This window comes from Perca fluviatilis, chromosome 17 (genome assembly GCF_010015445.1).
Source record: "Perca fluviatilis chromosome 17, GENO_Pfluv_1.0, whole genome shotgun sequence".
NCBI lineage: Eukaryota > Metazoa > Chordata > Actinopteri > Perciformes > Percidae > Perca > Perca fluviatilis.
Window position 1 is genome coordinate 31,478,083 of NC_053128.1, and position 12,234 is coordinate 31,490,316.

Sequence of the window (12,234 nt, forward strand, 5' to 3'; positions counted from 1 at the left end):
ACGTGATGAATTATTGGACATCAAGTGGATAAATCTTGGATGTAACAGTTTGGATTAAATGCTCAACAACTCCGAAAAAAGGCCCAAGTTCCAGGCTGGATAGAAAATCAGCTGTAAAAGCTAGAAAGACCCTCTAGAGGCCGCTATTGTAATGCATGATGCCAGCAGACCCTTCTCAGCCGCTCCAGCAACGGGGAAAACTATCGGTATGGACTTCTGCCGATAACGATAGTTCCACCAATCAACTATCGGTGCCGATTAATCGGTTTTGCTGATTAATCGGCACCGATAGTTGATGGTCTACCTCTAGTTTTCAATACTCTCCTGGATTGAAGCAGCAAACATTCAGTGGAAGAGTAAAAAAAAATTACATTACATTATTTATAATAAGTTTATTTGATTCACAGCTGCTACATACGGTGTTTTGACCTCGACAACCCAACTGCATTTTACCGCAAACTTGCGACTAGTTAACTTTCTAAAGCGGGCGCAATCGCTTGTTTGCTAAAGAGTCGGCTCGGTGATTGTGAACGTGTGATTGTGTAAAAGGTGTTCACGAGATAGATACCGACCTTTGGTGAACTTGTGAATTTCGCCAGCCGTCTTCTCTCCTTGACGGAGACAGACGCTGAGTGCACTGTGGGATCCACGGTGTTTTAAGCCCCCAACGTCGCCTTACAGGCAGCTAACCCTCACCGTAACCTTAAACATAACCTTTGCCGCGCTGCCTGGACAGTGACGTTGGGGTCTTAAAAAAACACCACCACCACACGGTGGGAGGAGCTGTGTGTGTGTGTGTGTGTGTGTGTGTATGTGTGTGTGTGCGTGTGGTAAATAGTTGCTAAAGTCCCTTGTTAACAAACATGACCAATATATAAACTAGAGCTGCAATTTTTAGTTGTTTAATCGTATTTAAATTAACTATTTTGATAATAATTGATTAATGGGTTTGCAGCAGCAACACACACACACACACACACACACACACACACACACACACACACACACACACACACACACACACACACACACACACTCTCTCTCTCTCACCCGTACTCTACAGGCATTTGGGCTGCCAGCCAGTTCACAGGGTGTCCTTGACATTTTCTAAACACAGCTCAGGAGTGTGTGTGTCTGTCTGTCTGTCTGTCTGTCTGTCTGTCTGTCTGTGTGTGTGTGTGTGTGTGTGTGCGTGTGTCTGCGTCAAAACTGCTGAAACCTTCGCCCTTTATATTGGCATCCCGTTCGTGGGCACACGGCCGGCCAACAATCTACAGACGTTACCCAGACTGCCAAAAATAAACACGAGCTGTCCTGCCTATCGCATCAGAGCCGTGAGACGGGATTTATGAGCAGTTTGTACTTTAAGAGCTCAGCAAGGAAATAGTTCACAATCACAACAACCCACAGCCAGAACACACAGTGACTGTATTTAGCAGTGGGGGGGTGGGTTTAGGGGTCCTCCCCCCAAGAAAATGTGACATTTTCCAATGAAAAACATGCAATTTCACATCATTTTGGACCTTTGTTATCACCGTATCTGTGTCTAAAACATTGGAGAAGCTGGAGCAGATAATACGTTAGTAACACTCAAAAAGCTTAAAGATTAAACTTCCACTGGGGACCGACTACATCACACGTGTGTCAAACTCGTGGCCCGAGGGCCAAATGCGGCCCCTCGCAGATTATGATCCGGCCCGCATATCAATTTAGGTTCACAATAAATTTTGGCCCCGCCTAGTTTTTGTCGCTTTTTCTGAAGTTTTTGTCACTTTTGCAGACGCTTTTGGTGCCTTTTTCCATCATTTTTGGGGCCTTTTTTTGGCATTTTTTCCCATGTTTTTGTCGCCTTTTTTCTTTAATGGCTAAGTTACTTTTTTTGGGGCTTTATGTCGACCAAACTGTAAGTGAGAAGGCTATATGAGACACGCAATAATCCAATAAAAAAAGAGACTTTTTCGATGAAATAAAAGCGTGTGTGTGTATGTGTCTGTGTGCGTGTGTGTGTGTGTCTGTGTGTGTGTGTGTGTTAATAAACTAAACATGTCTGGCCCTTGATGTGATTCTTAAGTTTCCAGTGTGGCCCTCTGGGAAACTGAGTTTGACCCCTCTGGACTACAACCATTAAGGCGCTGACACACCAAGCCGATTATCGGACAGTCTGGCGAGGTCGGTGACTCGAGTCTGTTCGGTGTGTCCCGTGCCGCTGTCCATCCGAGGAGCTGTCGGCTTTAATTTTTGCCGAGCTGACTTGCTGGGTCGGAGGGCGGTGCAGTCGGACTCCATGACCCATCTGATTGGCGGAGCGCTAACCCGGAAATGGCGAGCGGTCCGACTCTCTTTTATGCTCTTTTAGAGAAGTCTGTCTCTGCGATGTCAGCAGTTGTTGTCAGTGCTGGAACCTTTTCTGCAGGACTTTCCTCCGTTGAATCAGGCTTTCGTCCATCTGAAGGGACATGCACACACATCTGAGAATCCCACTTCAGCAGCATTATTTACAGGCCCTCAGCACCCACCCAGGTGTTGTCAGTGTGTCTGGCTGATTGGAGCTCTTCCCAGGACGGTGTGGGCGTCTAGACTGATCTTCCTGAGTCTCCTGTTAGCTGATAGAGCAGGACAAATGACTTTATCATTCCTACTGGTAGAAAAGATTTGTGATCTAATAAATTCCCATCTCAATCCGGCCCACCTTCAACCTAAGCAGAGCTATAATCAGCCAGAATAACTGAAATCATGTGTGTGGGTGTTCAGAGGCTTCAATGGAGAAAGATGTGGAGTTTCTTCAGTCTCTGGTGCCCTCTGGTGGTCAGTCTGTAGCTGTAGCAGTCTATAAACAGCATGACGTGGCTGTATTTCTATAGCTGTAGTTCTGTTGTGGATTGGGGTTAAACAGCGGCCCCCTTAAGTAATACTCCCGGGACATGAACACCTGTTTCCTGGGTGAAAGTCTTGTGTTTTCTCCTTAACTTCTTCAGGACATGAACACCTGTTTCCTGGGTGAAAGTCTTGTGTTTTCTCCTTAACTTCTTCAGGACATGAACACCTGTTTCCTGGGTGAAAGTCTTGTGTTTTCTCCTTAACTTCTTCTTCTTCGTTTGGTATCGTTACTAAAAGTATTTGAGTGATACCCAGCCCTCGTTGATTAATGTGTGGATTATTTTCTGGATGAATGGATTAGTTGTTTGGTCTCTAAAATGTCAGAAAAAGGTGAAAAATGTGGATCAGTGTTTCCCCAAAAAGCTCCTGAGAGGCCCCTGGGCACAACATCTTTGACGAGCTCCGACTCTATTGCCAGAGAGTTCAAGCGTTGTTGACTCATCCTTGTTCTCAGTTCATTTTGAATTCTCTCCATGTGGGAAAATGAGCGCTCCCCTTCACAGTTTGTCACTGGCAAAGTGAGAAACATCCTCATGTACACATTAGGGAAGACGGATTGCAGGCCAAGCGTTCAGCATCTTTGATGGCGACTTGTCTTGCTCACACATGAATGATCTGAATTGTTCGAGCTCGTTGCCAAAGCTGCTGTTTACAGTACCGGTCAAAAGTTTGGGGTCACTTAGAAATGTCCATTCCAGACAGAATACCAGCTGAGATCAGTTGCATTGTTTTTTTAATCAGGGCAGCAGTTTTCAGATTACATTGTGTGTTTACAGAATTGCCAAAGGGTTCTCCACTGTTGTAGACAGAAGTGGCTGAAGAAACGCTTGTAATTTCATGCTTTTTGGTCTAAACGTCACACCCAAATTAAAAGTGGTACAGCTCCCGTATACTTTGACACTCGGGGCTGTGCCTGATATCGTTGGAAAGGTAACGCTCAAGTTTTTGTTACAAGTGTCAGGGTGATTCTAGGCCTTACTGACAGAGTTACAGAGGCTAGAATAGAGTTTTTTTTATTTCCGTCCAAGTCGTACATCTGTAAAATGATTACAATACAGTACTGTAAACACATCTGACAGGTGGCAGACAACTCAGGGCATTAGCCACACGTCTCAGCTTACTACAGAAACAATCCAGAAGCCAAAAGACTCAAAAATCTATTTTATATGATGTTTTTTCTACAGATATGTCTGTGCGTTTTTTATTTTTTATTTCCATTTGAAAAGTGCAAAGAAAAAAAGCCAAAAAACTACAAAATACAACACTTCTCAAATACACAACCACACCCACATCAATCACCTTTCCAATGATATCAGGCACACCCCCGAGTGTCAAAGTATATGGGAGCTGTACCACTTTTAATTTGGGTATGACGTTAAGACCAAAAAGCATGAAATTTCAAGCGTTTGTTCAGCCACTTCTGTCTACAACAGTCGAGAACCCTTTTGCAATTATATAAGCACATAATGTAATCTGAAAACTGCTGACCTGATTAAAAAAACAATGCAACTGATCTCAGCTGGTATTCTGTCTGGAATGGACATTTATAAGCGACCCAGTGTAGGTCTGATGGATATGCAGTAGAGTAGTAGAGGTGTTGAAATTAATCAAATAATCGATGCATCGCATCGATAATCGGCCGGGCTCATAATCGATTATTTCTATTTATAATTGAATGTAGGTTAATGTATGTATTCTGGTATGTTTTGCACATTCAGGAGGTGCCATGTGCTCAGTGCTGTATAGTTTTATGTATCCAAGTTATTTAGTATTAGAGCACTGCAGAATGTTTGCTTTTTGAAGCTTGAAAAGCTATGAATTAAATATCCTACATCGCTTTAATAGAAACATGTATTTGACGCATCGTGATGCATCGAGATATTAAATCGCTGACATGATAATCGTAATCGAATCGGGAGATCAGTGAAGATTCACGCCTCAAACACACGCACGCACGCACACACGCACGCACGCACGCACACACACTGCGGTGTTGTTGTTTTTTTTAAGCCCCCAACGTCACCTTCTATGGAGGGAATATTTATTCATAATTCAAATTGAAAGTCCAAAGAGAAAACGAAGCGAGAGCAAATTAAAAATAGTATTATTTTAAAATAAATAAAATTATTTATTTTTTTCTATTTGAGATTTTAATTTAAGTATTTCCATTTAAGCTTTTACATTTCACATTTAATTATGGCATGATTTTTCGTAGTAGCGTAGTAAAATAATACTATTTTTAATTATAATAATACTATAAAATAATAAAATTTTTAATTAAAATAATACAATTTTTTAATTAAAATAATACAATTTTTTAATTAAAATAATACTATTTTTAATTTAAATACTATTTTTTAATTTAAATAATACTATTTTTTAATTTAAATAATACTATTTTTTAATTTAAATAATACTACTTTTAATTTGATCTCGCTTTGTTTTCTCTTTGGACTTTCAATTTGAATAATGAATAAATATTCCCTCCATAGCTTTCCAGGCAGCGCGGCAATGGTTATGTTTAAGGTGACGTTGAGGGTTAGCTGCCTGTAAGGCGACGTTGGGGGCTTAAAACACCGTGGATCCCACCGTGCACTCAGCGTCTGTGTGCAGCGTTTTTGAAGCTTGAAAAGCTACGAATTAAATATCCTACATGTCTTTAATAGTAAAAATGTAATTTGACGCATCGTGATTAGGGCTGGGCGATATGGACCAAAAGTCATATCCCGATATATTTTGGCTGAATATCGATATACGATATATATCCCGATTATTTTTTTCCGCAAAGTGAGAGCAAATGTTCAAGTAGTTTCATAGAAACAGTTGCAAAATCAAATAAATAATAAACCGGCTAATTGTGATGCATCGAGATATCGAATCGCTGACCTGATAATCGAATCGGGAGATCGGTGAAGATTCAACACCTCTACAGAGTAGTGCATTGGCGTGTTTTGTGACCTCACAGGCAGACGGGCGATGACCAGGACAGCTGACCAGTTAGTCTGTGACCGGAGAAGACGGCTGGCGAAATTCCCAAGTCCACGAAAGGTTGGTATCTCGTGAACACAATCACACATTAAAAAGTGCTATATATTCATTCATTTTTTTTTCATTAAACCGGAGGTATCATTCTGAACCAGAGCTCAACGGTCCCACCAGTGGAATCAGTTATGTTATTAATTTGTTTACAATATTTTCAGGCTTCAACCAGTGCTGCTCAATCATAAAGACGGGGTCACAGGGAGAGAAACGGATAGATTCGTCCAACGTGGCATCATGACTTTGCGTAAACATACACGCCACTTTCCTAAAGCCAAGTGGCATTTTGAGCTATCCACGTGTATAACCGCCACAAATTGCCTTCTAATCTGTGGGAAACAATGAAATGACTCAAACCCATTCATTTATTATCTAAATCAGTGATTTTCAACCGCTGTGCCGTGAGAGATCGTCCTGTGTGCTGTGGGAAATTATCCGATTTTACTTAATTGGTCCAATAAATTACTGCAAATAATTTGCCATTGTTGCGCATCTGTGCCTGCGATGTGATGACTGGCAGATAATTAAATACTATTCTGTGTCAGTAGGTGGCAGTATAGCGCAATAATGACCTTGTTGATTTAAGACAATAGAAGTACTGCCACCTGGTGGCGGTGCCAGGATGTAAGCAGTAGGGCCGAGATCATCGATGTAAGTCTGCAACATCGATGGATACGTTTTTAAAAAGGAAAAATGCAGATTCTGATCTTATTTGACTACAATGTGCCATTTTGTAACATTTTTGGTTGGTGGTGTGCCGCGGGATTTTTTTTAAATGTAAAAAATGTGCCGTGGCTCAAAAAAAGGTTGAAAAACACCGATCTAAATAAGCTGAAGAAGCAATGACGACAAACCACACGGAGACATTTGTAACAGAGTTTTTATTTTTGTATATTTTTCTGCAAAATACAACCATACTACCACATTTCTGAGTGAGGGAGGTGCTGTACATGATCTCTGACTTTCTCTCCTGAGAAACATTGTCTCCAAGTGGCGACAAAAGGCCAGCTTATGCCGCTAACGATCTCTCTCTCTTTTTTTTTTAAGATATTTAACTCGTGGTGATTAGAAGCACATGTGAAGAAGGGGGACGATGCAGCCCAGGGGACATTCACTTGTGTCAGACCCAAATAAAATGGGATTTCATCAGGGCGTTTTTTGAGGTACAAGTCCAGGCAGTTACTAAAATGAAAGAATCAAACCCCAAAAGCACTTACTTAGTTTACAGTCCGCCCCCACACACACATGGCCTGAGGACGAGCTCCTGGCTCTCCGCTCCTTCAGCTTCGTTAAACGCTGACTTTGTTTGTTTTTCCCAACCTGGACCCTATTTTCCTGTTTTGTGTCTTCTTTTTTTTTTAAGCTTCTTTAGGCCCACCTAGTTTCTGTTGCTTTTTTAAAAATGTTGTTGCTTTTTCTGGCGGCTTATGCGTTTTGGACGCTTTACTCAATGTTTTGCCACTTTTATGACCAGACTCCATGTAAATAATCAGGACTTTTAGCGTGTATAGAGCCAGCATATCTCCACCAGACTCCATGTAAATAATCAGGACTTTTAGCGTGTATATAGCCAGCATATCTCCACCAGACTCCATGTAAATAATCAGGACTTTTAGCGTGTATATAGCCAGCATATCTCCACCAGACTCCATGTAAATAATCAGGACTTTTAGGGTGTATAGAGCCAGCATATCTCCACCAGACTCCATGTAAATAATCAGGACTTTTAGCGTGTATAGCGCCAGCATATCTCCACCAGACTCCATGTAAATAATCAGGACTTTTAGCGTGTATAGAGCCAGCATATCTCCACCAGACTCCATGTAAATAATCAGGACTTTTAGCGTGTATAGAGCCAGCATATCTCCACCAGACTCCATGTAAATAATCAGGACTTTTAGCGTGTATAGAGCCAGCATATCTCCACATGTAAATGGGTGAATTAAGGGTTTATTTCAACCAAACCAGAGTGGTGTTTGTTGGAACAGTGGAAATATGAACCAAGACGGCTTTCCTTTCGTTTCTGTCGACTCTGAATGAAGTGTGTTTTACGATGATAAAAATGCTGTTTATTTAAATGGAGTCTGGTGAAGTTTGGCGATGGTGATTTCGGGGCTGTTTCATGTTAAACTAAAAAGGATCTTAGAATAATAATCTGAGCCTGTCAGCGGCAAAAACAACATTTCATGGTTTGCCGTTACATTGCAGCTTGTCTCCGTTAATACCGGACCAATCTCAAAGATGTTGTTCCCATCAGTCACTTAGACGCTAAACATTGGAAAATATGGTCCAGGTTGAAAAAACAAAAACAAAAAAACCCTTCGGCTGTAGTGTAGTTAATCTGAGCTGGAAGCCGACCAACCCGGAAACATCACGGTCATCGTAAAAGAAAAGGAGTGCAGAAAGAAAAACACAACTGGGCTCTACCCTTTTCTCCCCCCCACAACACTTTATAACTAAATGGCAGTTGTTATAAAGTCGCCATGGCAGCTAGATGTCACTTGTTTGGTTAAAATATGCTTCCAGCCTGTTTTCCCCCGCGAAAACCGGCTTTGAAAAAACAAAGATCAAAAAACTCCTTATGAAAGCCGCCAGGTGGCGGATCTTTATCAGCTAAATACAGTATTAACCAACCGTTTATGTAAAGCGACTTCAGTATACAGTAGGTGGGACCACTAAGGTCTATATAAAGAGACTTCAGATACAGTATTAGGGGACCACTAAGGTCTATATAAAAGAGACTTCAGATACAGTATTAGGGGACCACTAAGGTCTATATAAAAGAGACTTCAGATACAGTATTAGGGGACCACTAAGGTCTATATAAAAGAGACTTCAGATACAGTATTAGGGGACCACTAAGGTCTATATAAAAGAGACTTCAGATACAGTATTAGGGGACCACTGAGGTCTATATAAAAGCATCCAAAGAGCACCATGTCATGGGACCTTTAAACTAGAGCAGCTTCTTTTTTTTATTTTAGTAAAATTAGTGAATTTAGTCGCAGATGTAGCACAAACACAAACACACTGTAGCTGAGGGGTTTAAGCTCCAAATATACAGTTTTTAAACCAAAATATTCAAATGTGAACAGCCCTCAGCCACCTCTCCGTCTCCTTAAAAACACACCGTGGATATCAGTCAGCAACTGTTGGGCTCTTATTGTGGCGGGTGTCAGTTTTTAGGTACAAGGCACAAATTATTAAAAATGTCCAGAATGTTTTTGTAGAGTTACAGCACAAATGTATACAGAGTTGGAAGTACATTTACTGCTGTAGCCGCTTCCTACTTCTACTCCACTACATCTCAGAGGGATCAATGGTAGCTTTTACTTCAGCACATTTAAAGAAGATTTTTTTGGGGGCTTTTCTGCCTTTTAATTTGACAGGACAGCTAGGTGAGAAAGGGGGAGAGAGAGAGAGAGAGAGAGAGAGAGAGAGAGAGAGAGAGAGAAGACATGCAGGAAATTACCACAGGTTGGATATGTGCGCCTGCTCTACCCACTGACCAACCCGGGCACTACTTCACCACATTTATATGATAACTTAAATTCCTTTTAAGCGCTCTGGCGTTTCCCCCTCTCATCTGATTCCCCCTGCTCTGGTGTTTCCCCCTCTCATCTCATTCCCCCTGCTCTGGTGTTTCCCCCTCTCACTCCTCATTCCCCCTGCTCTGGTGTTTCCCCCTCTCATCTCATTCCCCCTTGCTCTGGTGTTTCCCCCTCTCATCTGATTCCCCCTGCTCTGGTGTTTCCCCCTCTCATCTCATTCCCCCTGCTCTGGTGTTTCCCCCTCTCATCTCATTCCCCTTGCTCTGGTGTTTCCCCCTCTCATCTCATTCCCCCTTGCTCTGGTGTTTCCCCCTCTCATCTCATTTCCCCCTTGCTCTGGTGTTTCCCCCTCTCATCTCATTCCCCCTTGCTCTGGTGTTTCCCCCTCTCATCTCATTCCCCCTTGCTCTGGTGTTTCCCCCTCTCATCTCATTCCCCTGCTGCTCTGGTGTTTCCCCCTCTCATCTCATTCCCCTTGCTCTGGTGTTTCCCCTCTCATCTCATTCCCCCTTGCTCTGGTGTTTCCCCCTCTCCTGATTCCCCCTTGCTCTGGTGTTTCCCCCTCTCATCTCATTCCCCCTTGCTCTGGTGTTTCCCCCTCTCATCTCATTCCCCCTGCTCTGGTGTTTCCCCCTCTCATTCTCCCTGCTCTGGTGTCTGGTGTTTCCTCCTCTCATTCCCCCTGCTCTGGCGTTTCCCCCTCTCATCTGATTGATTCCCCTTGCTCTGGCGTTTTCTCCTCTCATTCCCCCTGCTCTGGTGTCTGGCGTTTCCCCCTCTCATTTAGCTGATACACATCTGTACTTTAAGTAGGATATATTTGTTGGACTGTAAATAATCTTCCACCTCTGTAAATAGGGCATATTTTAATAATTGTCCTTTTGTGATTCGTTGCTCTGACACCCGCTAAACTTTAAAGGTGAATTCTAAACTTCCAGCTGACTTAAAGTCTCCCTGAATGTTAAATAGAAAATGTCTGTGCTTTTTAATTTTTATATTACTTTTATGTTATTAAATAGAGCCGCAGACATCCAACAATATCAATTTGATATAAACAGTTCAAAAACATAACGCTATATAAGCTTTGTGCAGCAAAGCATCTCTGTCCTGTTGGATATGGCTTTTTATAGGAGTGCGATCCCAACTCTGAATGCTAAGCTAATGGCTAACTCCCTCTCACTCTCTGTGCATAACAACAAGGCCATGAGTGAAGTTCAGTAAAAACTCAAGTTTGGACGAGTTTCTGTCTGTCTGTCTGTTTGAGTTGTAAAAACCAACAATACTGCAGGTTGTGTGTCGTATGGAAGCAAATAAAGGCCAAGATTATTTCTTTTTAAATTCAAAAAAGTGTTTAGCCCTCCTGTTGTTTGAAATTTGGGGTTTCTTTCAACCAAATTGTCAAAAAATATATATAAATAACGTGGATGGTTCTCTACAATGCGCTTCACAAGTAAAATGAATGATCAGTTCACTACTTTCATTGAATTTGGGTTTTTTAATTCAATTTTATAGCATTTGAAAAAAAAAATTAAAAAAATGTTGAAAGAAATCGACAAAAAGGTGACAAAAAAAATTTCACGAAAATGTTGAAAAAACTTCGAGAAATGCGACAAAAATGTTGAAAAAGACGACCAAATAGTTTTAATTTTAGACCCTGAATAGCAAAAACATTGCGCGGTCGACTGGGAGACAACACAATAGGGTTAAAAGAAACCATTACTGAATACTTTGAAAATAACTTTATTGAAATATTCTAACTTTAAAAGAAAAAGGAAAAAATAAAATGTTGAAAAGAGGGACAAAAATGTTTTTAAAAAGCGCCAAAATCATCAAATAAAAGCGCCAAAAAACTGACAGAAAAAGCGCCCAAAAATAAAAGTGTGAAATAACTGAAAACATGTCTTATATTTTAGATTCCTCAAAGTAGCCACACTTTGCCTTTTTTATTAATTAGGGAAAAACTTCCACTAATTAACCCTGACAAAGCACACCTGTGAAGGTAAAACCATTTCAGGTGACTACCTCATGAAGCTCATTGAGAGAACACCAAGGGTTTGCAGAGTTATCAAAAAAAGCAAAGGGTGGCTACTTTGAGGAATCTAAAATATAAGACATGTTTTCAGTTATTTCACACTTTTTTGTTAAGTACATAATTCCATATGTGTTCATTCATAGTTCTGATGCCTTCAGTGAGAATCTACAATGTAAATAGTCATGAAAATAAAAAGGAAACACATTGAATGAGAAGGTGTGTCCAAACTTTTGGCCTGTACTGTATCTGAATTTATATCAAAATCTAGAGACTTTCAAACATCAACATGTCATATATTAAGATGTATTAGTGTCTAAATGACATGTAAACATCTTTTCCTATTATAATTTTGGTTGGAAACGCTTCCAACACGCTTGCGTGTCGCGCAGGCAGCGTGCACGCTCTAACCCTGTTACCATGGTAGCCCAAATATGAACGGACACGCTCGCGCCACGCAGCCAAGCGTGTAGCCGACCTAAGCTAGAAATCCTGGCGGCTTGCTTTCTTTGCTTCCATAGCTCTGTGTCTCTGGATCACAGTTTTGCTTAAAAATCCCAGGTTGGCCAACACAGCTCTGCAGATTATTCCCTAAACTCTGAGAAGTGTTTTCACATCAAGTGAATCTTCTCTTCTATGCAACCTGTTGCAAATAACCTTCTCATATCACTCGACTGAAACCTCCTCAGCTCCCTTTTCTTTTCTTTTATTCTCTTCTTTCTTTATCTCACCAGAGCC

At 41.3% G+C, this 12,234-nt stretch overlaps 1 long non-coding RNA gene across 1 annotated transcript in view; it reads left to right on the top strand.

Moving 5' to 3' along the window:
* Nucleotides 1–12,234, top strand: part of LOC120545160 — a 31,306-nt gene that overhangs the window by 14,083 nt on the left and 4,989 nt on the right. Inside the window, exon 2 of the long non-coding RNA XR_005636629.1 lies at nucleotides 5,843–5,925. This is a non-coding gene — a long non-coding RNA (uncharacterized LOC120545160). The remainder of the gene's footprint in view (nucleotides 1–5,842; nucleotides 5,926–12,234) is intronic.